At 46.4% G+C, this 24,735-nt stretch overlaps 1 protein-coding gene across 1 annotated transcript in view; it reads left to right on the plus strand.

Annotated features, from left to right (window-relative positions):
• The first annotated feature begins 15,247 nt into the window (after positions 1-15,247).
• LOC144683379 (ras-related protein Rab-7b-like) overlaps positions 15,248-24,735 on the plus strand; it is a 46,198-nt gene continuing 36,710 nt past the window's right edge. The window contains exon 1 of the mRNA XM_078546334.1: positions 15,248-15,465. The gene's annotated coding sequence lies outside the window, so the exon portion shown is untranslated. The remainder of the gene's footprint in view (positions 15,466-24,735) is intronic.

Here is a 24,735-nt window from a genome sequence, read left to right on the forward strand (position 1 = left end):
TATAAAAACCTGTCTGGTGGACCTGGGAGGAACAGGAGTGATCACACACTCCATAGGAGTTGTGACCTGTCCCTTCAATGTAGCCCGCTCAGGATGAGGGTTGCTGATGTCATTGGTCGTTGCCTGTGCCAGGGTGATCAGTTTCGACGGGTGAACAGCGAAATTGATCCTCGGGCATCTTTGGGGTTATGCTGATCACTCAGTGAATGGGTCAGGGTAAAGACTACCCCATTAGCTTTCTGGGACAGCACCATATTCCATAGATAAATGAATAGAAAAGGAAGTCACTTCACTCAGACCACATACAATCAGAGATTCACTGGCAATGTATTGCTATTCAGGAAGCTATCTAGCACTTTGGTGTTGACAGACTTGATCTCTGTGGGCCAAATAGGTAAGGTAAGGGAATTAGCCATTGTCCACGAGGGATCATTGTCATCTCTCCATTAGAGAGAAACAATTGGTTATACAGCTTCAGGGACACCACTCTGCATCTAGGGTGGGCAAGGTGAGGAGGCAGGTCTCCATGAACTACCACAATCAGTACAGGGATTGAACCCATGCTGTTGGCATTATTCTGCACCACACTCTAACCATGTAGCCAACTGAGCTCACCGACCAAGAGAGAGAGAAGTTTGAAGATTAGGTCAAATGCTGAGGAATTGCTGTGGGACTCCCTCTGTCCAGGGGTCAGGGAGGGGTCAGGCGTTTATATTAAGTAAAAGTCATAGCTGAAGCTTTCCATAAAGAACACATTGGGGGTGGAATTCATTTTCGATGGGGACATGTAATGAGAAATCAGGCAGGGGCTATGAATGGAGATCAATCCAATCAACTCCCAAAGTTGATTTTTACCCCTGTGTGCTCTTTATTTTTGTTAAAGCACCTGAGCTGGAGTTATACTGATGTCAGCTAATGTCTCCCATCATACTCAGCACTCTGCAGGCTTTGCCTGAGTGGAATTAAACAGCATGTGAATCAAACAAATTGCTGCCTCACCCAACATTAACATTGTCTGTTTCCAGAGACCATTAAAGAATATATGTGTGGAAGGCGGAGAGATCTGGTCCAGAAAATACAGGAGCTTCATTTTTACACCCTTATGTCCCTTAGGCAGCACCTTCCAAACCCCCAACCACTACCATCTAGAAGGGCAAGGGCAGCAGATAGATGGGAACACCACCACCTGGAAGTTTCCCTCCAAGCCATTCACCATCCTGACTTGGAAATATATCGCCATTCCTTCACTGTCGCTGGGTCAAAATCCTGGAAATCCCTCCCTAACAGCACTGTGGGTGTACCTACACCACATGGGCTGCAGCGGTTCAAGAAGACAGCTCACCACCACCTTCTCAAAGGCAATTAGGGATGGGTAATAAATGCTGGCCTAGCCAGCAACACCAACATCCTGTAAATGAATAAAAGAAAAACCCCACTAGTTATAGGCCAGTGGGAGTCAACTTGTAACCTACAAATGACCAGAGCTCTTAATCGATTGAGTGAGGCCAGTCCTGAATTTGGAACAAGTTTCTCATAGGGAAACTGGATAAGCGCATAGGAGAGATAAGGAATCGAAGCAGGCAAAGGCCATATGGCTCCTTGATCCTCCTACACCATTTGATAAGGTAATGGCTGATTCTTGACCTCAACCAATTTCCTGCCCAATCTCCATATTCCTCGGTTCCCTTAGTGTCCAAAAATCTATCGATCTCAGCCTTGAATATATTCAATGCCTGAGCATCCACTAGCTTCTGGGATAGACAGACAATAAGTTATCCCAGGCCATCTTTATTGGCTTGTACCTTAACACCACGAATCATTTTTAAGTTACAAAACTCTGTGGCTTTATAAATATTTCAAAACTAGACCAGAAGCTGCTGACCCAAAGCCCAGACATCTGGACAATTTTTTGGCCCTAGATTTGGAGCATATCCTAGTTTTGCCAAACTGTTCCTCAATTCCTTCAGACTCTGCCTGGTGATCATTTGTTCCTGATCTTTGCGTTCTTTTGAAAGTCTTTTCAGTCGCTGCATTTGACTGGAGTTGGATTGTTTTCCATCTTCAATAGCCATCCACACTCTGATTTTGGTCCCAGTCCACTCTCTGACAAATGCCAGCAGCGACTTCAATCTTGACAATCTGTATTGCTGTCCGGTGAACCAGAGGCCAACGTTAACATGAATCAATTTGTTCATACCTCATCACCCAGGGACAACATGGAGCAGTGTGCAGAATGTGATCATAATGTCTAACACCTGAAGCATGGCATTTAATTTCATTGTGAAATCCTACACATCTGTACTGCAGTTCAGTTAGTGTTCCCAACCATCCAGGATTGTTTGGAATTTCCAGAGATTAAAGATTCATCTCCTAGACACTGCTTCAAGCAAGACAGGGGGAAAATCATGGGGACAATAAAAAATTATTTTTTTAAATTTTCTTCAAAGACTTTTATTTATTAGGTATAAAAAAATTATATATGGGGGAAAAAAGCTGTTGAGCGACGGTGGAGAATCACCCAATCAGGTAATGAAGAGTCTATTCGCTTTCTAATTGGTGTAGGAAGCTGGTTACTGTGAGAATGAACAAGCTGGGTGACTAATGGCCGGGTGGTTAGAGGTGGGCAGTCATGTGTGGAAACTACCAGGAATATGTCTGGTCAGAATTGGCGATCCTAAACTCATTGCTAAACTCAAAAACAAGAACATGAGAATTAGGAGGGGGCGTAGGCCATTCAGCCCCTGGATCCTGCTCCACTATTCAATAAGATGATGACTGATCAGATTGTGGACTTAACTCCACTTTCCTGTCTTCTCCACATAACCCTTGACTCCCTTGTCGATCAAAAATTTACCTAACTCAGCCTTGAATATATTTGATTACCCAACCTCCACTGCTCTCTGGGGAAGAGAATTACACAGACTAAAGAAAACATTTCTCCCCATCTCAGTCTTAAATGGATGACCCCTAATTTTTACGCTGTTTCTCCTGGTTCTAGACTCTCCCACAGGGGGAAACCATCCTCACAGTATCCACACTGCCAAGTCCCCTCAGGATCTTACATGTTCCAATAAGATCACCTCTCATTCTTCTAAATTCCAATGGGTATAGGCCTAACCAGCTCAAATTTTCCTCATAAGATAACCTCTTCATCCCAAGAATGAGTTCAGTGAACCTCTTCTGAACTGCTTCTAAAGCAATTATTTCCTTTCATAAGTAAGGAGACCAAAACCGTACACAGTAATCCAAAAGCAGTCTCAGCAAAGACCCTGTACAGCTGTAGAAACACTTCCCTACTTTTATACTCGATTCCCTTTGCAATAAACGCCAACATTCCATTTGCTTTCCTAACTACTTGCTGTACCTGCATACTAACTGTTCTGTGATTCATGTACTAAGACGCCCAGATCCCTCGCTCTTCACTTAAATGATATAATTCATTTTTATTCTTCCTGCCAAAGTGGACAAGCTCACATTTTCCCACATTATTCACCATCTGCCAAATTTTTGCCCACCCACTAAACCTATCTAAATCCTTTAGGAGACTCTTTGGGCTGGATTTTTGCAGAAACGGGCAGACTCTATGAATCTTAAAAAATGGTGGGTGGGAGCCCATTCTGGGATTCCCAGCCTCATTTCTGGAGGTTCCAATTTTGATCAGCATGGGTAAAGGTGCAGGCTGGTGCAGATCCCGAGCCCCAAGAGAAAGAGCTGTCAACCAAGCAATGTTTTCCCTTGGGTGCAGCTGTTTCAACAGGCTAATGGACGTCTGGGCTCTCAGCGAAGAATGCATAATCCGGAATAACCATTGTTTGATCGACAACTCTTTTTCGTGGATCTATTTTGTCAATTATACAATGTGCTTGTACTTTCTGTTACTGATACTTTAAGGGTCTGAATGATTGACACTTTTATAGGGCTGTAGTAAAAGCAACGTTGTTAAGAAAATTATGAATGAATGACTTTTTTAAAGCCTTTCCACACATGACATTGTTACTATAGGGTTCATTGGCTCTGTAAGTATACTAGGTGAATGGGCATGAAAGTACCATTGGTTGAAATGGAGGGTATGTGGAGCCATTATGGGTGTGTGGAGGGGCATAGGTTGGCAAGGAGGATATGAGAGGCTATTGGGAGTGGGTGGATGGTGCATAGGTTGGCATGGAGGGAATGGGGGGGTCATAGGGGTGGGTGGAGGGGCATGAATTGGCATGGAGGGTATGAGGGGCCATTGGGAATGGGTGGAGGGGTATTAGTTGGCATGGATTGGGCATGGGAATGTGTGGGAATGTGAGAAGGGTGTGAGGGGTGAGGGCTAGACGGCTGTTTTGTGTTTTACTCATTTTATTACAACTGAGACTAAGTCCCAAAACACAAAGGCACTCCTTTAAACCAGCCCCTGTGACTGCCTCCAAATGAAAACCCGACCTTTGCAGGCACTCTCTCCTGAGATGGACGCACTGATCTCAGAAATTTCCCGACTCCGACTTCCTGCTCGAGGATGAAAATCCAGCCCATTATGCCCTCTTGACATTTAACTTTCTGACCTACTTTGCTGTCATCGGCAAATTTAACTACCATACATTCGGTCCCTTCATCCAAGTCATTGATATAGATTTTAAATGATTGAGGCCACAGCATTGATTCCTCTTAATTAACCAATCCTCTATCCATGCTAATATGTGACCCCCTACACCATGAGTTCTTATTTTGTGTAGTAACCTTTGATGTGGCACCTTATCAAATGCCTTTTGGAAAACCAAGTACATCACATCCACAGGTTCCCCTTTATCCACCTTGCTCATTACTTCCTCAAAGACCTCTAAAAAGTGGCAGAGGTGGGTGTCTCACTTCGTCCAGTGTGGTAACACAAATGATCCTGGAGAAGCTGACAGGAGCCATGGGGAGAGTTTGCTTTTCTTTGTGAAGGGCAGGGCACCCTGGAATTTGATACCATCATTAACTTCCTTAGTTAGCCACAGATGGTGCAACCTTCTCATAGAATCTTTCTTTCTCCATGGAATGTATCTTTGCTGAGCATTATGAAATATCTCCTTTAGCACTGGCCACTGCTTCTCTATTGTCCTACCTTTTAACCTATTTTTCAAGTTCAGTTTAGCCAACTTTGTCTTCATACCCTTAGCAATTATCTTTATTTAAGTTTAAAACATTAGTCTTAGACCCACGCTTCTCATACTCAAACTGAATGTGGAATCCTGTCATGTTATGATCACAATTGCCTAAAGGCTATTTACGATAGGTCATTAATTAATGCTTTGCACATTACCAGGTCTAAAATAGCCTGCTCGGTGGTCGGGACTAGAATGTCCTGCAGTATAACCACTGTTATGCGGTCTATAAACTACTTCCACAAGTGACTTCTTACCTTTGCTCTTTCTTATCTCTACCCATACTGACTCTACATCTTGATCTTCTGAACTAAGGTCATCTCTCACTATTGTACTAATCTTATCCTGAACTAACAGAGCTTCTCCACCACCTTTTCCTATCTTCCTGTCCTTCCAAAATGTCAAATATCCTTAAACATTTAGGTCCCAGCCTTGGTCACCTTGCAACCATAGATGGAATTTTCTGGCCCCGTTGGCATTGGGCATCATGGTGGGCATGAGTGGACAATATGGCAGGAAGGCTAAAAATTGGTTTTGCGCTATCCAGTTTGCGATTGTCCACTCTGCCCATCAATGGCAGGCAACCTTTCCCACCACTGCACGTCAGGGACAGCATTTTAATACATCTGTATTTCATTAGAAACCCTGCTCGCCTGAATCATCACCCTCCGTCAAATGTACCGCTCATGATTATGGGAAAACACACCAACGCAGAACACGTCTTGACAAATGTGACGTGCAGTCGTTGGCACTTACAGTCAGGGCCTTGCTCATATCATGGACATCTGAGGAGCTGAAGATGCTGGACCCCCACAGCTACCAGACCCTGGAGGAACACATGCATTGCATGCTGGGTGGATTCTCATGGACATGGTTCCGCCGCAAAGCAGCTCAGAGAAGGTGGAAGGTCACCATTGAGGGTCTGCTTCGGGTCATCAGTTTCTTAGCCACGGTCTGTTACATAAGATCATCGAGAGGAAGGTCCAACTGTGAGTGGGAGAGGAAGGTGTACCAGGGGGTGCGGGGGGAGAGGAAGGTGTACCGGAGCGGGGTGGGAGAGGAATGTGTACCGGGGAGGGGGGTGGGAGAGGAGGGTCTAAGTTTGACTCGGGGAGGAAGGTGTACCGGGAGCGGGGTGAAATTGGGAAGGTGGGGGGCCGATGGTGTCAGGGGTGGGTGAGGTTGGGAGGCGGGGAGGGAGTATGGGGGGAGGAGGGTGTAACGGGGTGGAATGCGGCAGCTGAACAGGTAGGTGTAAGAGGGGGAGGAAGGTCTAAGGGAAGGAGTTCGGAGGCGGAAGGAGTTCGGAGGCGGAAGGAGTTCGGAGGGTGGAAGGAGTTCGGAGGGTGGAAGGAGTTCAGAGGGGGTAGGAGTTCAGGGTGGGGGAAAAGAGTCCAGGGGAAGGAAGGAGTCTGGGGGAAGAAGGAGTAAGAGGGGAGGAATGAGTAAGAGGGGAGGAAGGTGTAAGCGGAGGGAAGTCCAGGTGAACATGCAAGGAAGGGGTTTGTGGAGTCGATGACCGCCTCCTGGGGAGTGAAATGAGGGTGGGCGAGGTGGGAGTGAATGGTGAGAATGAGAGAGGGCAGAGTGAGGCGGTATGATGGGAGGGTGAAGGTGGAATGGTGGTGGTAGAAGGGATGGCGAGGGTGATTGGTGGGGACTCGGAGGCAGACACGGACCCCAGGGGTGGGAAGGGGGAGGTCGGGAGGTCAAAGTGGATGGGAACGGGCTTCTTGGGAAGATAGGGAACGTGCATGTTCACCTGGACATCCCAGAAAGAATAGGGTTCTGGTTGGTAGGTGGTGATGGGGAGGTGGAAGGTGATGCCAGGGGTTCAACAGTGATGGGGGGAAAGGTCATAGGTGACTGGGGGAGGGGGAAGAAAGGGGAAGCTGAAGACTTACTTCACTACAACCATCTTCCAAAATCGTAAGTAAAAGGAGCCTCATTTGAGCGGGAACATGGGGTTCCTTGGGAGTGGGTGGGAGGAGATACAGGGCAGCTCAGATGGAGAACTAGAAGAGAACCCCAACAGGCAGCATTGAAAATGCTTGGGACAGTGAGATGGAGGAAGGACCCATGTGCGTGGGAGAGTGCTTGCACGTGGCTCTGAAAGGCCCTGCCACACTCACACTTATCTCTCCAGGATCACTCGTGGGCCGGCTGCATGCAGCTGAACTGCTGATGGGGGTGGGGGAATGCAGAGGGTGGACTTGCAAAGCCTGTAAATGAAGCTAAAAGACACCATTACTCATTAGTCGGTGAAAGTGAATATATTTTCAGATTATAAAGTGACAAAACATGTTCACCGATGCAACCACTTTGATCAGAAACTCTTAACTTTTCTAGGCCTACCACTTCTTCTAGGTGCTGCCCTGACATCTGCAGCAGGGATGGAGACAGCCTGTGCAATGGTTGCCCTGTTGTCTTTGATGAGTTCAACATGGGTCCTCTGGAGAGTCGAGACCTTGGGTGCCCTGGCTTGCTTTGGCTGTCCTCCTGTGGGCCAGCTACTCCCTCTGTGGTGACAGAGGATGAGGTTGAAGGGGTCACAGGCAAAGGGAACTCGGAGGGAGAGGACACACGATGGGCAGGATTTTCCCGTCAGTGAGTGGAGGTGGGGCCTGCTTGCCGACATGTAAAATGATGCGCGGTGACGTCAGGCGGAACTCCCGACGTCATCGCACCCCATTTAAATTTTCAGGAAGGTGGGGGCGCAGTAAAATCAGCTGTGCGCCCTCTGACCTGTCAATGGCCAATTGAGGCCATTGACAGAGCAATTAAACTAAGTAATGGACATGCCCATCCAACCTTAAGGCTGGTGGGCAGGCCAGGAACCCTGGCGGGGAATAGAAAAAGCATCAAACCTCATCCACCCCTGGGTTGAGGTTTCATATGGGTTTTTAAAACTTTTAGTAAAGTTTTTTTTTAAATTATGGACAAGTCCCAACTCGTGTGACATGAGGGATTTGTCAGGGAAATTCTTCTCCTATTTTTAATATTTTTGACAGTAGAGCCGATCTCCCTGAGGCTGCACTTAGCCTCAGAGAGATGAGTGCACTCTTTCGTGCGCATGCGTGATAGATGCACTCTTGGGTTTAGGGATTCCCCCTCCCCGCACACACGGGGAGCGCATAGCGCTTCCATGCGGACGTCACGCTGGGCGGGCCTTAAATGGCCCGCCCGCGTAAAATGGTGGCATGCCTCTGATTGGGGGCTCCTCCGCCCGCCTGCACTTCAACTTCGCCCCCCCGACAGGGGGAAAGTCCTGCCCTATGAGATTCCTGAGTGGATGACCCAGGGGTATCCGGCTGCCGCTCTTCCTTCCTTTGGTGCCTGAGAGCCCCGGCCTGACTCCTTGAGGGGAAGGAGCAGCTGGAGTGACATCGAGGTGCCCTGTTTCCCTCTCGCGTTGCCACTGTAGGAATTGCCACCTGCTACCGTGATGGAGTGCGGGGCTGCACACATTTCCGTGCTCTGCTGGGCCAGGGTTTCCATGGCGTCCACCATCCTCCTCACGGAGACCTCCATACACGGATATGTGGGCACCACTTCATCAGAGAGCAGGCGGACGCACTCCTCCGACTCGCGTACCACTCTGTTAATGGCTTCCAATAGCTCTGTGTAATGTTCCCCCACCTTCTGCTGACTCTCCACAATGAGTTGGAAAGCTCATCATCTGACTCGAACCTCACAGATGCCTCTTCCCCAGCAGTCCTCCGTGTGCTGGGGAGCTCGGCTAAACCTGCCTCCTGCTGCTGCGGAGACGTGTCCATGTGGTGACCACCAGATTGTGAACCCGAGCCTGCTCTAGATCTGGGTCCCACCGAGGTGTGTGTCTCTGCGCTGGTGCAGGGTGTGGGTAAGCGCTGTGACCGGTCTTCCAGGCTGCTTATTTCCAGCTCTGCAATAGAGGAGGAGGTGTCCTCTTGGCTGGAGGTGAGGACCTGGATGGAGCTGAGGGACTGGCTGGCTGAGGGTGTCAGTCGCTTGGCAGAGCTCCCTGTGAATCAAAGTAGAGATAATTAGTGCATGGCAGCAGAGTCAAAATCAGGAGAGAGAGGCACTCACAGTTGTGTTAAGAGAGGGATGATATGTTGCAGGATCCATATGTGGGTGTCCACCACTGACCTCACCGTCGCTCTAGGCAAGATCCACCTCCTCACCTGTCAGCACGATGGCACGCTCCTCAAAATGAGTGAGGGGCCTAATGTGGACCACTACGCCCCCCCACCACCACCAGGTCTGGCACCTCTCCCTGCTGTTGTGAACCAGCTTCTCCTGCATGAAAATAGATGGAGAGAGTGTGAGCAGGACACATGACACTGAGTGGGATGTTTGTGTGGTGAGCGGAGCCATGGACAGGAGGAGGATGTGAGCTCCAGAGGATATGAGCCTGATGAAGATGTGAGGGTGTGTGTGGGAGTTAGTGGTGTTGTCTTTCGAGGTGTGAGATCCCTGTGGATGTGTGATGGGTTTGTGAGAGTGAGAGTTCAGAGCGATGAGATGGTTGACTTACTCTGACGGAACAGATGAGATCATTCATCCTCTTTCTGCACTGGAGAGCAAACCTCTTGTGGGCAGCACTGGCACCGACCACTGCTGGCACCACCTCCCAAGCCAGGTTGGTGATGTTGCTGCCCCTCCTGTGACCAGAGCGGCGGGTCTCCACAGTATCCAAAAGGCGTTCCAGGGATGCGTCCCTGAATCAGGGGCCTGCAGTCCTCTTGCCTTTCAGGGCCACACCTTCTGTGCTGCTGTCCTGAGCTGGGGTCACCGAGAGGTGTGAACGCAGCTGCACTTTAAATATGGCGGCCGGTGTGAGGGAGCAGCAAGGTGACGGGCAAATGGGAGGCTGCCTGCCAGCGAATCAGCATGCTTTCTCAGAACACATGATCAATGAGGCAGAATTGGGATGAGATGGTGGGAAAACCCACCATTGCGGCCAGCGGGTAAAATGTCTTTTTTCCCACCCGCCCCGTGTGTCTGAAATGGCTATCAGGTCAGACATATTTATTTCTATTTCTGCTACCTATCCATCCATTTTGTTATGCAGGACAAGGGCAGATACACGGGAACACCACCATTTGCAAATTCCCCTCCCAGTCACTCACCACCCTGACTTGGAAATATATCGCCGTTCCTTCACTGTCGCTGGGTCAAAATCCTGGAACTCCCTCCCTAACAGCGCTGTGGGTGTACCTACACCACATGGACTGCAGCGGCTCAAGAAGGCAGCTCACCACCACCTTCTCAAGGGCATTTAGGGACAGGCAATACATGTTGGTCCAGCCAACGATGCCCACGTCCCATGAATGAATAAAAAAAATGTTGCATATGTTCAGATAAAAAGCCTTTAATTTCTTCTTTATCCCATTGCTTACCACGTGGTGATAGAAGAATAAGCAGAAGAGAGAGCACATGCTTTTTGCTACATTTATAAATAAAATTATTAGGATTCATAATATTTGAATCTATGATTATTTCAGAGTTTGTAAGGAAGCATCAGCTGACCAACCAATCCAGTATTTTGCGATGTGGACTAATTCTTAAAGGAATTCTGACATTTTCTTAGAAATATAGAGCATGCGAGAGGTATAAAATTAATCTACAGCAAACTTCTCATGTGAAAACAAACCAAAGAGTGTACAATAGTGGAGTCCTTAGCTGTAGGTTTTAGAACAACTCCTGATGCATTGTGCTTGCAGTTGGATAAACATGATCTAATCCCACTGCTCCGTGGAATCTTCCAGGAAGCCAAACAAATCACAGTTTTGGTAAACTCCAAGTCGCTGAGATTTGCAGAAGTTCACTTGACAAAAAAAGGAATAACTTGCATCCGTGCAGCACATCTCACATCCTCAGGAAATCCCAAAGAATTTTTCAGCCATTCAGTTTGTTTTCAAAGGCGCCTGCTGTTATGTCAGGAGATCCTTTGCAAAGTGCAGTGCGCTAAATACCCAGTTAACATCTTCTGGCGTAACCCGTTTGAGGGGTAAATGTTGCCCACCGCTCTAACTGTCAATGAAATATAGTGCCACAGGGTCTTTGACATCCTTCTGAAGAGGTGACCAAGGCCCTCACTGAATCTCGCAGATGACTAAAAGCCTGAAAATACAGTAGTCTCGCAGGAATGCACTGGGATTTTACCTTCCCGCCAAAGTCAATGGAGTTTAGAATGCCTCGCCATATTTTACAGCCCCGACCTAGGGCCTAGGGATCATGTGCTCAACTCTCGCGATGGGTTTTGATACTATGACCATCTTCCTCAGAGGCACGAACGCGACGACTCGGCAAAGCTATGTCTTTTTTTCCCGGAAGTGGATCGATTTTCAAATTCCGAGTTGTGCCTGAGTTCAGTGGTAAAACCCGTCAGGGGATAACGGAAGCTCTCCGCGCTTTTACCTGCTTTTCATAAAGCGGTATCTTTTCAGGTCGATCATTTATTTGCAGGTTTTTAAGTGGCCACTTCAAAGAGAATGATTTATGAGGAAGGCTTTCAAGAGGATCAGGCTGTACAGTTCTAGAAAGGAGAGCTTAAATAGAAACTTCACTGAAGTAAACTAAACGTTATGGATCAAATAAACCCAGGGCATTATTTGAAGTAAACTATGCAGGTAGGATATAAATTGAAATTTGTGAATTTTATATCCTACATTAATACAGCACCTTTCATGACCATAGAACATCCCAAAAAGCATTACAAGCAATTAAATACATTTGTAGGGTAGTCATTGTTGTAATATAAGAGGAGCAGCAGCCAATTTCAACCCCGTAAACAGTATATATTTCACTACATTTCTACTTCCCTTTGGCTCTGAAGAAGAGTCATACGGACTCAAAACGTTAACTCTGTCTTTCTCTCCACAGACGCTGTCAGACCTGCTGAGTTTTTCCAGCAATCTTTGTTCTTGAGCCACTTTCAACATAGACTTTAGAAAGGATGGCGCTAAAATTCAGCAGGCCTTCCTCCATTATAACCCCAACAGGACTATGGCACAGGGGTTGGGAATTACAACTCACCCCAGGTGAGGGTGGTGGCATTGGGGGTGGGGTGGGCATGATCAGGGTCGGGGTCCTCAGATCAGACGTCTCTTCACCCCTGGCCTAGCAGAGCTGAATGAACTCAGGAGTCGCCTGGCAATCAGGTGTGGGGCCTGCCCTGGGGGGCTGAGCCTGGGGCTTGGCCTAAATCCCTGAAAATTTAAAAGTTTTTAAAGCTTTCCAGCTTCTACTTAAAGGGAAAGAGGTTTCCGGGCGAGGTTCCACCAGGGAAACTTCTCATCACTTTATCCTTCTACCTCCCTATCTGGTAGGTTGTGCCTCTAGTGGCATAAGTGCCCACCAGTCAGAGCCTTCCCTGTTCATCCCTTACATTTTGGTGAGATCGGCACAGGAAGTCATGACTTGGAACATGCCGACATTTGCATGGGTGTTGTGTTTGTGGATTTTTGGTCCACTATTTCTCTATCTGAAGGGTGATGAATGTTTGCAATTATTCACAGGGCATTGTAGTAAACACGGTGACATTGGGATATTCAACAACGCAATTGGATACTAGGCTGAGAGAATCAGCCTATTTAATAGATGAACCCTAGTGAGCTTAAGAGCGATTTCTCTTCCTTGACTACGATCCTTTGATGAACTGTACAATGAATTGCTCCCAGAGAGAAACTTTCTGTAACAAAGAATGTGGGTATCAACATGCCAGGTTGATGTTTGACACAATTTCCCACCCACGAAGACTAATGTTAGCCTTTTGTTGCATTCTGGGAAATTGGCAGAGTAAGACTGGTGCATTCTGGGAGTCCCCTGCTTCCCGTTTACCTGACACAGGGATAATTATGGGTATCTTTGGGTGGTCATGAACACAAAGGTCAGGCAGCTGAAAGAGAGAGAATGCTTGCAGCTATGGGATAGAGTTCAAGTACGGAAAAAGCACGCGTTAACAACTTTGTTCTGAGTCTTTAGTTTTCGTGGCAAACCTGGAAGAATTTTCCGGTCGGCGAGTGGGGGGCAGGGCCCTGCTCGCTGACACGTAAAATGACGCGTGGTGACGTTGGGCAGGCGTCCCAACATCACCGCGCGTCATTTAGATTTTCAGGCTGCGCGCCCGCCGATCTGTCACAGGCCTGTTAAAGCCTGTTAAAAACAAATTAAAACAGTTAACTGAGCTGCCTGTCCAACCTTCCGGTTAGCGGGACAGGTGAATAGGCCAGGTGACCTTTGTCATGTAACCTCATCCACGGGCCGGATGGGGTTTTTCGTGAAGTGTTTTAAAATTCAATAAAAATTATTTTAAAAATTCATCGACCTGTCCCGGCTCATGTGACACTGTCACATGAGGGGACATGTTTTAAAAGTTTTTTTTCCCTTTATTTAAATTTTAAAACCTTAAACCGATCTCCCCGAAGCACATCTGTGCCTCAGGGAGATTTCTATGCTCTTTCTCGCACATGCACAAAAGTGCACAGGCCCCGACTCAGGGAATCTCTCCACCCCACCCCACCCCCAGCACAGGGAACGCTCAGCGTTTCTGGGCGAGCGTCAGGCTAGGCAGACCTTAATTGGCCCGCCCACATAAAATGGTGGTGTGGCCCCGATTGGGTTCGCGCCCGCTCCCGCCTGGCCCCGCACAACCCCCCCTCCCCGAAGGGGGGAAGAATTCAGCCCCCTGTCCCCAGTCCTCGGGCTACTGCGTGAACAAGATGGGGCCCTATAAAGTGCCTTTCATGATGTCCCAAAACACTTTACTACCAATGAAGTACTTTTGAAGAGTAGTCACTATTGTAATGTAGGAAATGCGGCAACCAATTTGTGCACAGCAAGCTCTCACAAACAGCAATGCCATAATGATCAAATAATCTGCTTTTTTAAGTGATGTTAGTTAAGGGATAAATATTGGGAGAACTCCCCTGGCCACGGGATCTTTTACCTCCACCTGAGAGAGTAGTTTAGCAGCTCTTGCAAAAGAGAGTGTTCAGAATCTATTTTCTATCATTTCCCGGGCTGTGGGGCTAAGTTGGACAGCTCGTTCAAAGAGCTGCACAGGTATTGTGGGTTGAGAGGTTGCCTTATATGTTATAAGTTTCAATGGGCGGAATTTTATGGCCTGTCCCACCAACAGGATTTTCTAGTCCCGCCGAAGCCAATGGACTTTTGAACAACTTGCCGCATTTCCCTGCCCCGCCCTCCACTGCAACAGGGCCATAACATTCTGCCCAGTGATTCTATTCTAGCCCCAGTCCTTCGCACTTGCTGCTTCATCATTAGCTATTTGCCGACTGTTGACTCCACTAATCGAGGTATGAGGCAGGGGTGTTTACATCCAACAAGGTGCGTTGAGCACAGTTATGGACGGATAGTTTTGGAGACGTTTTCTTATCCTGATGATGTCCCTGCTAGGGTTGCCAACTGTGATTAAACATATTCCTGGAGGCTTTAATCACATGACTCGCCCCCATGCTCCAGCCTTGTCTGCCAACACATCCAGCCTTGTGACACACTGCTTTCCTACATAAACTGGAAAGCAAAACGACTCATTACCCAATTGGATGATGCTTGGCTGTTAACCGAAAAAACATTTTTCCCCATTTTCAATATTTTTATATCTGGTAAAGAGAAACATTCGAAGGAAATGACAAAAAAAAAAAAAATCTTCTTTAATGTCCCGATGATTTTTCTCCAGGGTTGTACACGGCAGTGTTCTGGAGATTGATTTTCAATTATTGGAGACTCCAGGCCAATCCTGGAGGGTTGGCAACCCCAGTTTGGGCCCCGTTGTATCTGCCCTCTGCAGTTGTCTATGGCATGGAAGAACGTGGGTTCAGCAGTTTGCAATGACCCACAATGTGCAGACCCCTGCAAACAGTTACATTGGTTCTCAGATAAATAACATGCTTGGCCTGATCCTCTTCTACATGCAAAGAAAGCATAATATTGCCTTTATTTCTACAGTGGACGTTCTGACAGTGGTTGCGCAATCAGGATATTAATCTAACCTCAAAAGCCTTTTTTCCTTTCATGCAGCAAGCAAGCCAGTGACTGTTCCTGCAGCTGTTGGATGGGAAACACCCCTGTTGTAACGTCAGGCAGAGTCATCTGTATCTGAACCGACCGGTTTTGCGACCAGTCTGAGAAGTTGCTTTGACAGAGAGTTTGCCTGCAAGCCGGGTGCGAGCTGTCGAGTGCTTATTCCCCCCTACACCCGGGGAGATGAACAGAAAATAAAATGGGCCTGAAGGTATTGGAGTGCAAAGTGCTGTTGTAGATATCTGTGCTGGGCTCAAGCCTTCTCATATCCTGCCAAGAGCCGCATGGTGAAGAGTGCCAAACTGTGAGTAACTGGAGATTAACTCTAACAAATTGCAGCTTTCACCATTACAGGCTGTGTTTGTAAATAGATAGCAATGTTTTATCAAGGTTCTTTTGTTCCCATTTATATTTCCTTTTTAGACGCTGGTGTCTGTCATGAAAGGGATTTACCTGTCACTTTATGCCCAACAATCTCTATAGAGTGTGGCATTGATTTCTGAAACTCGTCATGTCAGTGTCTGTGTCACTGGGCTGTCTCTGTCCAGATCATTTCACTGATATGACCATGATCTGACAACTCCCAGATCGTCGCCCTCAATATCAGCCAGTCATGTTAAAGTTTGGGGAGTAAAGTTCCCTTTAGTAACATCAGGGCAATTTGGGCAGAATGGGCCAAATCAGCACTAAAAGATCAGGGAGTTGTAAACTTCAGAGAGTTACACATAAAAGCACTTGCAATCGTGTTTTCTGGGATCTATTAAACTGGCCCAAGATTCAATTATCCCCATTCAGGCAACTCCCACAGGGCTGGTCATGCCTTCAGGTTGAAACTGTGAAACGTCACTGATAGTGCTGGTTTGGGAAGGCCTTTCAAACTGTGTTCGTTTTCTCAGGCACACGGACTCAGCGGGTATCATTTTTGCCTCTGTGTCAAGTGGTTGTAGGTTCAAGAAACCACTTCAGAGCCTTGGCTACAAAAATCTATGCTGGCTCTGCAGGGCAGTGCTGAGGGTGTGCTGCACTGTCATCTTTTGGATGAGGGGTTAAACTGAGGCCTTGTCTGCTCTCAAAGGTGGATGTAAAAGCTCCCATGGTATTATTTGAAGAAGCGTTAGGGGAGTTATCCCCAGTGTCCTGGTCAATATTTATTCTTCAATCAACACCTCTTAAACAGATCATGTTCATTATCATATTGCACAGCAAGGTGCCACAAACAGCACAAAAATGCTGCTGCATTTCCCATACTACAGCAGTGACAACATTTCAAAAATCCTTTAGGATATCCTGAGGCTGTGGAAGGCATGTTACAAATCCAAGATTTTCATTAAAAGTTTTTCATATCAAAACATATTTAATTAACTAAGAAACCAATCAGTTTTTCAGAAAAAAGGTTCAGTAATTTTGAATCAGGTTGGTCACCAATGGAGGACTTAAGAATAATGAGAAGTTTGGGCTGATGGAGAATAATATTGTGCTGGATACTATTATCAAAATTCTGCAGTACAGCATCATGGCCCTAGAAATTCAGCCACACTCATTTTTGAACATTTGTGGGGAGGGTGGGTGGTAGGTGGGGGTGGCTGCTGCTGGCTTCAGGAATCGATCCCTAGTGCCTCCAATATTGGGCCTCATGTTCCATTTACACCGAGCACCGTGTAGAAAGCAAAGGAAGATCCAGTCACTTACTGGCATCACAGTCAAGCAAATGAGGAAGGGAGGTGACTGAGAATTGCCGGAATGGACGGTGACAATTGCTTCAGGTAGTGGTGTTGACTGGGGCAGGGGTCAGGAGGACCAATCCTGCTGCTCCCAGCTTCCCATTCAGGGAGATATAGATACATCTTCCCTTGTTGGTTGTGGTCTGCAGTGGTCCCTTGCAGGACCACCTTTTAGGCTGCATGTAAACTTTGCTCCCCTGAGTGCAACCAGTACTGGTGCTGACTGTCTCAGGGGAAACCAGGAGATAAGATTAAAGAGATTAATGCGTAGCTCAAAAACTAATGTGGGGGAAATGGGTTTCGATTGATAGGCCACTGGCACGAGGACTGGGGAAAGTGGGAGCTGTACCGTAGGGACAGTCTTCACCTGAACCGTGCTGGTGTTTCTGCCCAGTCATATAATGAGGATGGTAGAGAGGGATTTGAACTAAAGAGTGGAGGGAAGGGATCATGTGAAAGGAGATATGGTTAGTCAAAGGGAAACAATGAGGTTATAGAGTAGGGTAGCTATTTGAGTAATAATAAACAGAGTGTGGCAGCAAGGGACAGAGAGTACAAACTTAAGAGTGCACCAGAAGATAAGGCTGGAGAGTGCAAAAATGGTTAAAGGCTCTGTTTCTGAATGCATACAGCATTTGTAACAAAACAGATGAATTCTTAGCACAGATAGAAATAAGTATGTACGACTTAATGGCCATTATAGAGATATGGTTGCATGGTAACCAAGGCTGGGATTTAAATATTGAAGGGTATTTGACATTTTGAAAAGATAGGAAGCTGAGAAAAGCTGATGGGGTAGCCCTGATAATTAAGGATGTCATTAGTACAGCACCTTGGCTCGAAAAAGCAAAATGTAGAATCAGTTTGGATAGAGATAAGAAATAGGAAAGATAAGATGTCACTTGTGGGAGTAGTTTATAGGCAGTAGTGACATGATAGGATAGGGTATACAGGAAGAAATAAATGGGACGTGTTTAGAAAGGTACACAATAATCATGGGTGACTTTAATCTACATATAGATTGGGTGAATCAGATTGGCAAAAGTGGCCTGGAACATGAGTTGATAGAGTGTATTCAAGCTAATTTCTTAGAGCAACATTTTCTAGAGCCAATCAAGCTATTCTGGACCTGGTAATGAGCAATGAGACAGGATTAATCAACAACCTAATAGTAAAGGAACCTCTAGATGACAGTGGTCATAACATTGTAGAATTTCATGTTCAGTTTGAAGGGGAGAAGTGTGGGCCTAAGATTCGTGTTTTAAACCTGATTAAATTATAAGGGTATGAAAGCAGATCTAGCTAAAGTGAATTGGGAAACTAGGTCAAAAGGTAGCACAGTGGAGTTGCAGTGACAGAATTTTAAGGAGATATTTAATAACTCTCAGCAAAGATTTATCCCAGCGAGAAACAAAGACCCTTTGAGAAGGATGCACCCTCTATGGTTGAATAAGGAAGTTAAGGATAACTTCAAATTGAAAGAAACATTGTACAAAGCTGCAGAGATTAGTGGTAAGTCAGAAGATTGGTCAAATTTTAAGAACCAGCGAAGAATGACTAAAAAAAAGAGTGAGAAAGAAAAGTATGAGAGAAAGCTGGCTAGCAATACAAAAACAGATAGTAAGAGTTTCGACAAGCATTTAAATAAGAAAAGAGCAACCAACTCTAGTGTTGGTCCTCCAGAGAGTGAGTCAGGGAATTGATGATGGAAAACAAGGAAATGGCAGAGATATTGAGCAGGTATTTTCGGCAAAGTTATCCGCTCCCCGTTGGCATTGGGCATGTTTGGCGGCACGAGTGGACAATATGGCGAGAAGGCCAAAAATCGGTTTTACCCCATTGTGAAACCAGTTTGTGATTGTCCGCTCCACCCATCAATGGCCGGCTGCGTTTCCCACCACTACACATCGGGAACCTAATTTCAATACTTCAGCATCTCATTATAAGCCCAGCTTGCCGGAATCTTCCCACCTCGCTGGATCATCGGGACACTCACGCTGACGTGTTTCACAACTGTACATAAGCGACGTGCACCTAGCGAGATGCACTTCACTCGGGACTTTGAGGTCTGTTCGTCTACCTTGCTTCGGGCAGCACTTGCAGTCATCAAGGCCAGGCTTTGCAGGCAACAGCACATCATTTTTAGGGGGGCTCACGGGCAGGTCTCTACCTACCAGACCAGCCATAAGGCGAGGATGGCTTTATACGGCTACAGGACTAGGGCTTGCTTGGGGAAAGGGGAGAAGTTGCTGCAGGAAAGGGAAGAGCAAGGGCTGTATTGGGGAAGTGGGGTATCCCAGGATGTGTGTGTGTGTTGGGTGGGGGGGCATATGTTAATCTGTGTGAGTGGCCTCAAGATGGTGAGGGCTGAAGAAGCAGTCTTCAGAAAAGATGAAGCTAGATGGAGATGTGAGAGTGAGTGATGATGTCTCTTGAGTTGGCAATGAGTGAGATGCAGGTGAATGTGTGGTGGCCTTGTGAGTGTGTGAGTTTGGAGTGATGAGATGGTTGCCTTACCCTGGTGGCACAGATGAAATCATTCGTCCTCTTTCTGCACTGGATGGCCAATCTCTTCTGTGCAGTGTTGGCATTTCCACCATTGCCACCACCTCCCAAACCGGAGCGGTGAGATTGCTGGATCTCCTGCGGTCAGAGTTGGGGGGTGGAGGACATTGTGGTGGATCTGTAAAGGCAATCCAGTGACAGGTCACTGAACTCTTCTTGGCTTTCAGGGCCATGTCTCCACTGGAGCAGTCCTGGGCTGCGAGCATTGAGAACTGTGTGGGTGAATGCAGTTTAGATATGGCACCCAGGATGAGGAAGCGGTGAGGTAACAGTGTGATGGGTGATTTAGAGGCTGCTGCCAGTGAGACAGCGTGTCTCCTGTGGCTGCATAATTAATGAGGCAGGAAGCAGACAATAAGGTGTGAAAACCATTGCGGCCGGCGGGTAAAACATTGTTTTTCACACCCACTACTGCACTTAGTACAATTCTGGGACAATTCTGCCTTTCGTGTCTGGCTTCACTATAGTAGACTTAGAAAACTTCCCAAAGATACTTGAAAATCAAGAGGTGAACGGAAGGGAGCAACTTAAAACAATCACCATCACTGGGGAAAAGGTATTGGGAAAACTATTAGGCCTAAAGGCTGACAAGGCCCCAGGACCAGATGGCCTGCATCCTAGGGCCTTAAAGGAAGCGGCTGCAGAGATAGTAGATTCTGGAAGGGTCCCAGTGGATAATGTAACACATAAGAAAGGAGGGAGACAGAAAGCAGGAAACTGCAGGCCAGTTAGCATAACATCTATCAGAGTGAAATTGCTTGAATCCATTACTAAGGAGTTTATAGCTGGATACTTAGAAAGTCCTAATTGAATCAGGCAGAGTCAACATGGGTTTGTGAAAGGAAAATGGTGTTTAACTAATTTATTAGATTTTTTTGAGGAAGTAACAAGCAAGGGAGATAAATGAAAACCTGTAAGTGTGATATACTTGGATTTCCAGATGGCATTTGATAAGGTGCCTCATCAAACTTTATGGCACAGGGTAAGGGTACATGGTGAAGGGGGTAACATATTAACATGGACAAAGGATTGGTTTGCTAACAGGGCACAGAGAGTAGGGATAAATGTGTCTTTTTCAGCTCGGCAAGCTGGAACTAGTGGAGTGCCACAGGGGTCAGTGCTGGTGCCACAACCTTTTACAATCTACATCAATGATTTGGAAGAAGGAACCGAATGTACGGCAGCTAAATTTGTCATTGACACCAAGATAGGTAGGAAAGCAAGTTGTCAAGAGTAGGTAGAGGGATTTACACAAGTTAAGTGAGTGGGAGAAATTTGGCATAATGTGGGAAAATATGAACTTGTCCACTTGGCAGGAAGAATAGAAAAGCAGTATGTTATTCAAATGGAGAGAGATTGCGGAACTTGGTGATACAGAGGGATCTTGGTGTCCTGGTACATGAATCACAAAAGCTTAGTATGCAGGTACAACAAGTGATTAGGAATGTTGGCCTTTATTGCAAGGGGAATGGAACATAAATGTAGGAACATTTTGCTGAAGCTGTATAAGGCCTTGGTGAGGTCACATCTGGAATAATGTGTACAGCTTTGGTCTCCTTACTTAAAAAAAAAGATATAATTGCATTAGAAGCACTATAAAGAAGATTCACTTGCCTCATTCCTGTCTTGAGGGGCTTATCTTATGAAGAAATGTTGAACAGGTTGGGCCTATACCCATTGGAGTTTAGGAGAATGAGAGGTGATCTTATTGAAACATATAAGACCTTGAGGGGATTTGATAGGGTAGATACTGGGAGAGGCTAAAGCCAGGGGACATTGTTGAAGAATAAGAGGGCAACTGTTTAAGATGGAGATGAGGAGAAACTTTTTCTCTCAAAGAGTCATTAGTCTGTGGAATTCTGTCCTCCAGAAAACAGTGGAGGCTGGGACATGGAATTTATTCAAGGCAAAGTTAGACAGATTTTTTGATAGTAAAGGAAGCCAAGCATTATGGAGGGCAGACAAGAAAGTGGAGTTGAGACCACAACCAAATCATCGAATGGTGGAGCAGGCTTGAAGGGCTGAATAGCCTACTCCTGCTCCAAAGACCTTTGTTCCTATGATCAACCCCATCTAAGGCCCACAACGATGATAACAGACAGCTCATAGAGGTAAATTTGTCATTCTCTGGAAAATGAGTAGACAACAACAACTTGCATTTATCTGTGCCTTTAACATAGTTAAGCATCCCAAGGTGATTCACAGGAGCTTCACAAAATAAAACTTGACGCTGGGTCACATAAGGAGACATGAGGGTAGGTGACCAAAAAGTTTGGTCAAAGAGGTAGGTTATGGAAAACATCTCCATAAGAGGGGAGAGAGCTAGAGATGCAGGGAGAATATTCTCGAGCTTGGTGGCTAAGAATAAACGTCAATGGTGGAGCAGTTAGAGTCAGGGACCCACAAGAGACCGGAATTGGAGGAGTGCAGAGATCTCAAAGACTTGTAGGGCTGGGGGAGATTAGAGTTAGGGTGTTATGAGGCCAGGGTGAGATTTGAAAACAAGGATGAGAATTTCAAAATTGAGGGAATTGATGAGGAAATTTTGCTGAACCAAAGGCGAATGAGGAAATATAATCATAAATTAAGCAATGCTTAAGTAAACCTGACCAAAATTGAAGCAAGTCGTGCACATTTAGAGCGATTAGCTTGTCGGTTACCTCGCCGTCTGATGCAATGAATGTGAGATCAGTAAAATAAATCTTTTGATTAATGTGGTTTGAAGGAACAGTCAATGATGGCAATGCAGGAAGAAGCTCAGAATAATCTGAGCCGATTCCACAGGGTTCAGTCCACAGGCTCAGCTGCCTTTTCCTGTAGGGCTTGGTGAAGTGGCAATCAGAAGGGGGGGGAAGGCTGGAGATCAGTGCTTGGAGGAGGGGCATGTTTTCAATCATGGCAGGGGGAGAGAGGTGTGTCGTCCCTTTAAGATTGTTGCGTAGCTTTGCCAGCACGTATCTTAAAAGGGTACGTTGGTTGTGCTAGGCTGTTGGTTGCACTGCTTGCTATGTTCTGGATTGTTGCAGAGCTGAGCTCAGTTTAGCAGGAACATTGACCTGCCCTAATGCAGTAAGGCTATGAAGGCAGCAGGCTTGTGGTGCCTACACACGTTCGGAAGGCTGCAATCTAATTTGAGTCGAGTTTAAGTTATAAAATGTGAAAGTAATAGCTGCCCTTTCACTTCTGAGATTAGCTTAATGCCACGAGAACATTTAACATGTTTGTGTTTCTTAATGAAAAGATGTTAGGCTGGGATTTTCCAGCCCCATCTGGGGATGCCGCTGGGATCATCCGGTCCCACAAAAGTCAACGGATTTTTGGCTGGGTCACCGCATCGCCCGCGGCAGGTCCCGTCATGGCGGGACCGGGAAATCCCGGCCTTTGTATTTCACCCCCACCCACCCCCCCGCCTCCTGGCCCCCAGCCCCCGGCTTTCTTTTTGCTAGGATCCTCTCCGAGAAGCACTGTCCCCAAACTGAGTTGCAGTTCTACAAATACTGAGGGCTATCGAGCACCAGCCCAAGTGGTGACTGCATCAGTAACAAATCATTGTTGTAGCTTTTCTGGAGGGTTTTATTGGATATTGGGCACATACTTTGATGCCGGAGGTTTGGTCATAAAACGACAAAGGCAGCAGTGCGACACATTTGTACAATTCACATTGTTCCGGTGGGGAGAATGAATGATGGTAAAATTCCCACGTTTTCTTTGGGTAATCATCTGCAGCGGGATCCTGGAAAATTCAATACCGAGGTGCACAGAATAATGGAGAATTTGTTAACACTCAAAATTCATTGCAAATCCCTTATGTGCAATCCTCAGGTGAAATGGAGTAGAGGACATGGACTTACAGCACCAGGCTGCACAGATGTAATGTAACCATCTTCAGCTGCTTCATCAATGGCCTTCCTTCCATCATAAGGTCAGAAGTGGGGATGTTCACTGATGATTGCACAATGTTCAGCACCATTCGCGACTCCTCAGATACTGAAGCAGTTCATGTCCAAATGCAGCAAGACCTGGACAATATCCAGACAATATCCTGACAAGTTACAAGTAACATTCACACCACATAAGTGCCAGGCAATGACCATCTCCTACAAGAGAGAATCCAACCATCGCCCCTTGACATTCAATGGCATTACCATCACTGAATCCCCCACTATCAACATCCTGGAGGTTACCATTGACCAGAAACTGAACTGGACTAGCCATATAAATAGTGTGGCTACAAGAGCAGGTGCAACGAGTAACCCACCTCCTGACTCCCCAAAGCCTGTCAATCATGTACAAGGCACAAGTCAGGAGTGTGATGGAATACTCCCCACTTGCCTGGAGGAGTGCAGCTCCAACAATACTCAAGAAGTTTGACATCATCCAGGAAAAAGCAGCCCGCTTGATTGGCACCCCATCCTCAAACACTCCACCACTGACACAGAGTAGCCGCAGTGTGTACCATCTACAAGATGCGCTGCAGGAATTCACCAAGGCTCCTTAGACAGCACCTTCCAAAACCATGACCACTACCATCTAAAGGACAAGGGCAGCAGATAGATGGGAGCACCACCACCCAAAAGTTCCCACCCAAGTCACTCACCATCCTGACTTGGAAATATATCGCCGTTCCTTCACTGTCGCTGGGTCAAAATCCTGGAACTCCCTTCCTAACAGCACTGTGGGTGTACCTACATCACAGGGACTGCAGCGGTTCAAGAAGGCAGCTCACCACCACCTTCTCAAGGGCAACTAGGAATGGGCAATAAATGTTGGCCCAGCCAGCGAAGCTCACATCCCATGAATGAATAAAAAGAAAAGTCCTGTTTTAAAGTCTACATATTTTTATATTGCACTTTGATTTAATTTTATTTTATTTATAATTAAATACCAGAATTTAGCACAATTTGGGAAGCAGGGCAGTGGAGTTGGTCAGAGTATTGGAGCTTCTTTCCAGGACAGGCTGAGGAGCTGATAAATGAGAAATGGATGTACTAGCGCTTTACCCCTGACTGGAGGGCGCAGTGACAGCTGGACAGCTTTACACAGGCAGATATCATTATCAACAGGAAAGCAGACATGCAATGGGAACACTTGACATAATAGAATAACAGAACTATGGAAACAGGAAGTGAACTTTTATAGACAGAAATGTGCAGATGTAGGACCTCAGATATATTATAGATATATATGACCTTTATACGTCTTTACAATCTACATTGCACAGAATTTACAGCAGAGAAATATGTCATAGGTCAGAGCTTCCCCCTCCCCTACCTGAACCTCATCAACAT

Source organism: Cetorhinus maximus, chromosome 8, assembly GCF_964194155.1.
Source record: "Cetorhinus maximus chromosome 8, sCetMax3.hap1.1, whole genome shotgun sequence".
Lineage (NCBI taxonomy): Eukaryota > Metazoa > Chordata > Chondrichthyes > Lamniformes > Cetorhinidae > Cetorhinus > Cetorhinus maximus.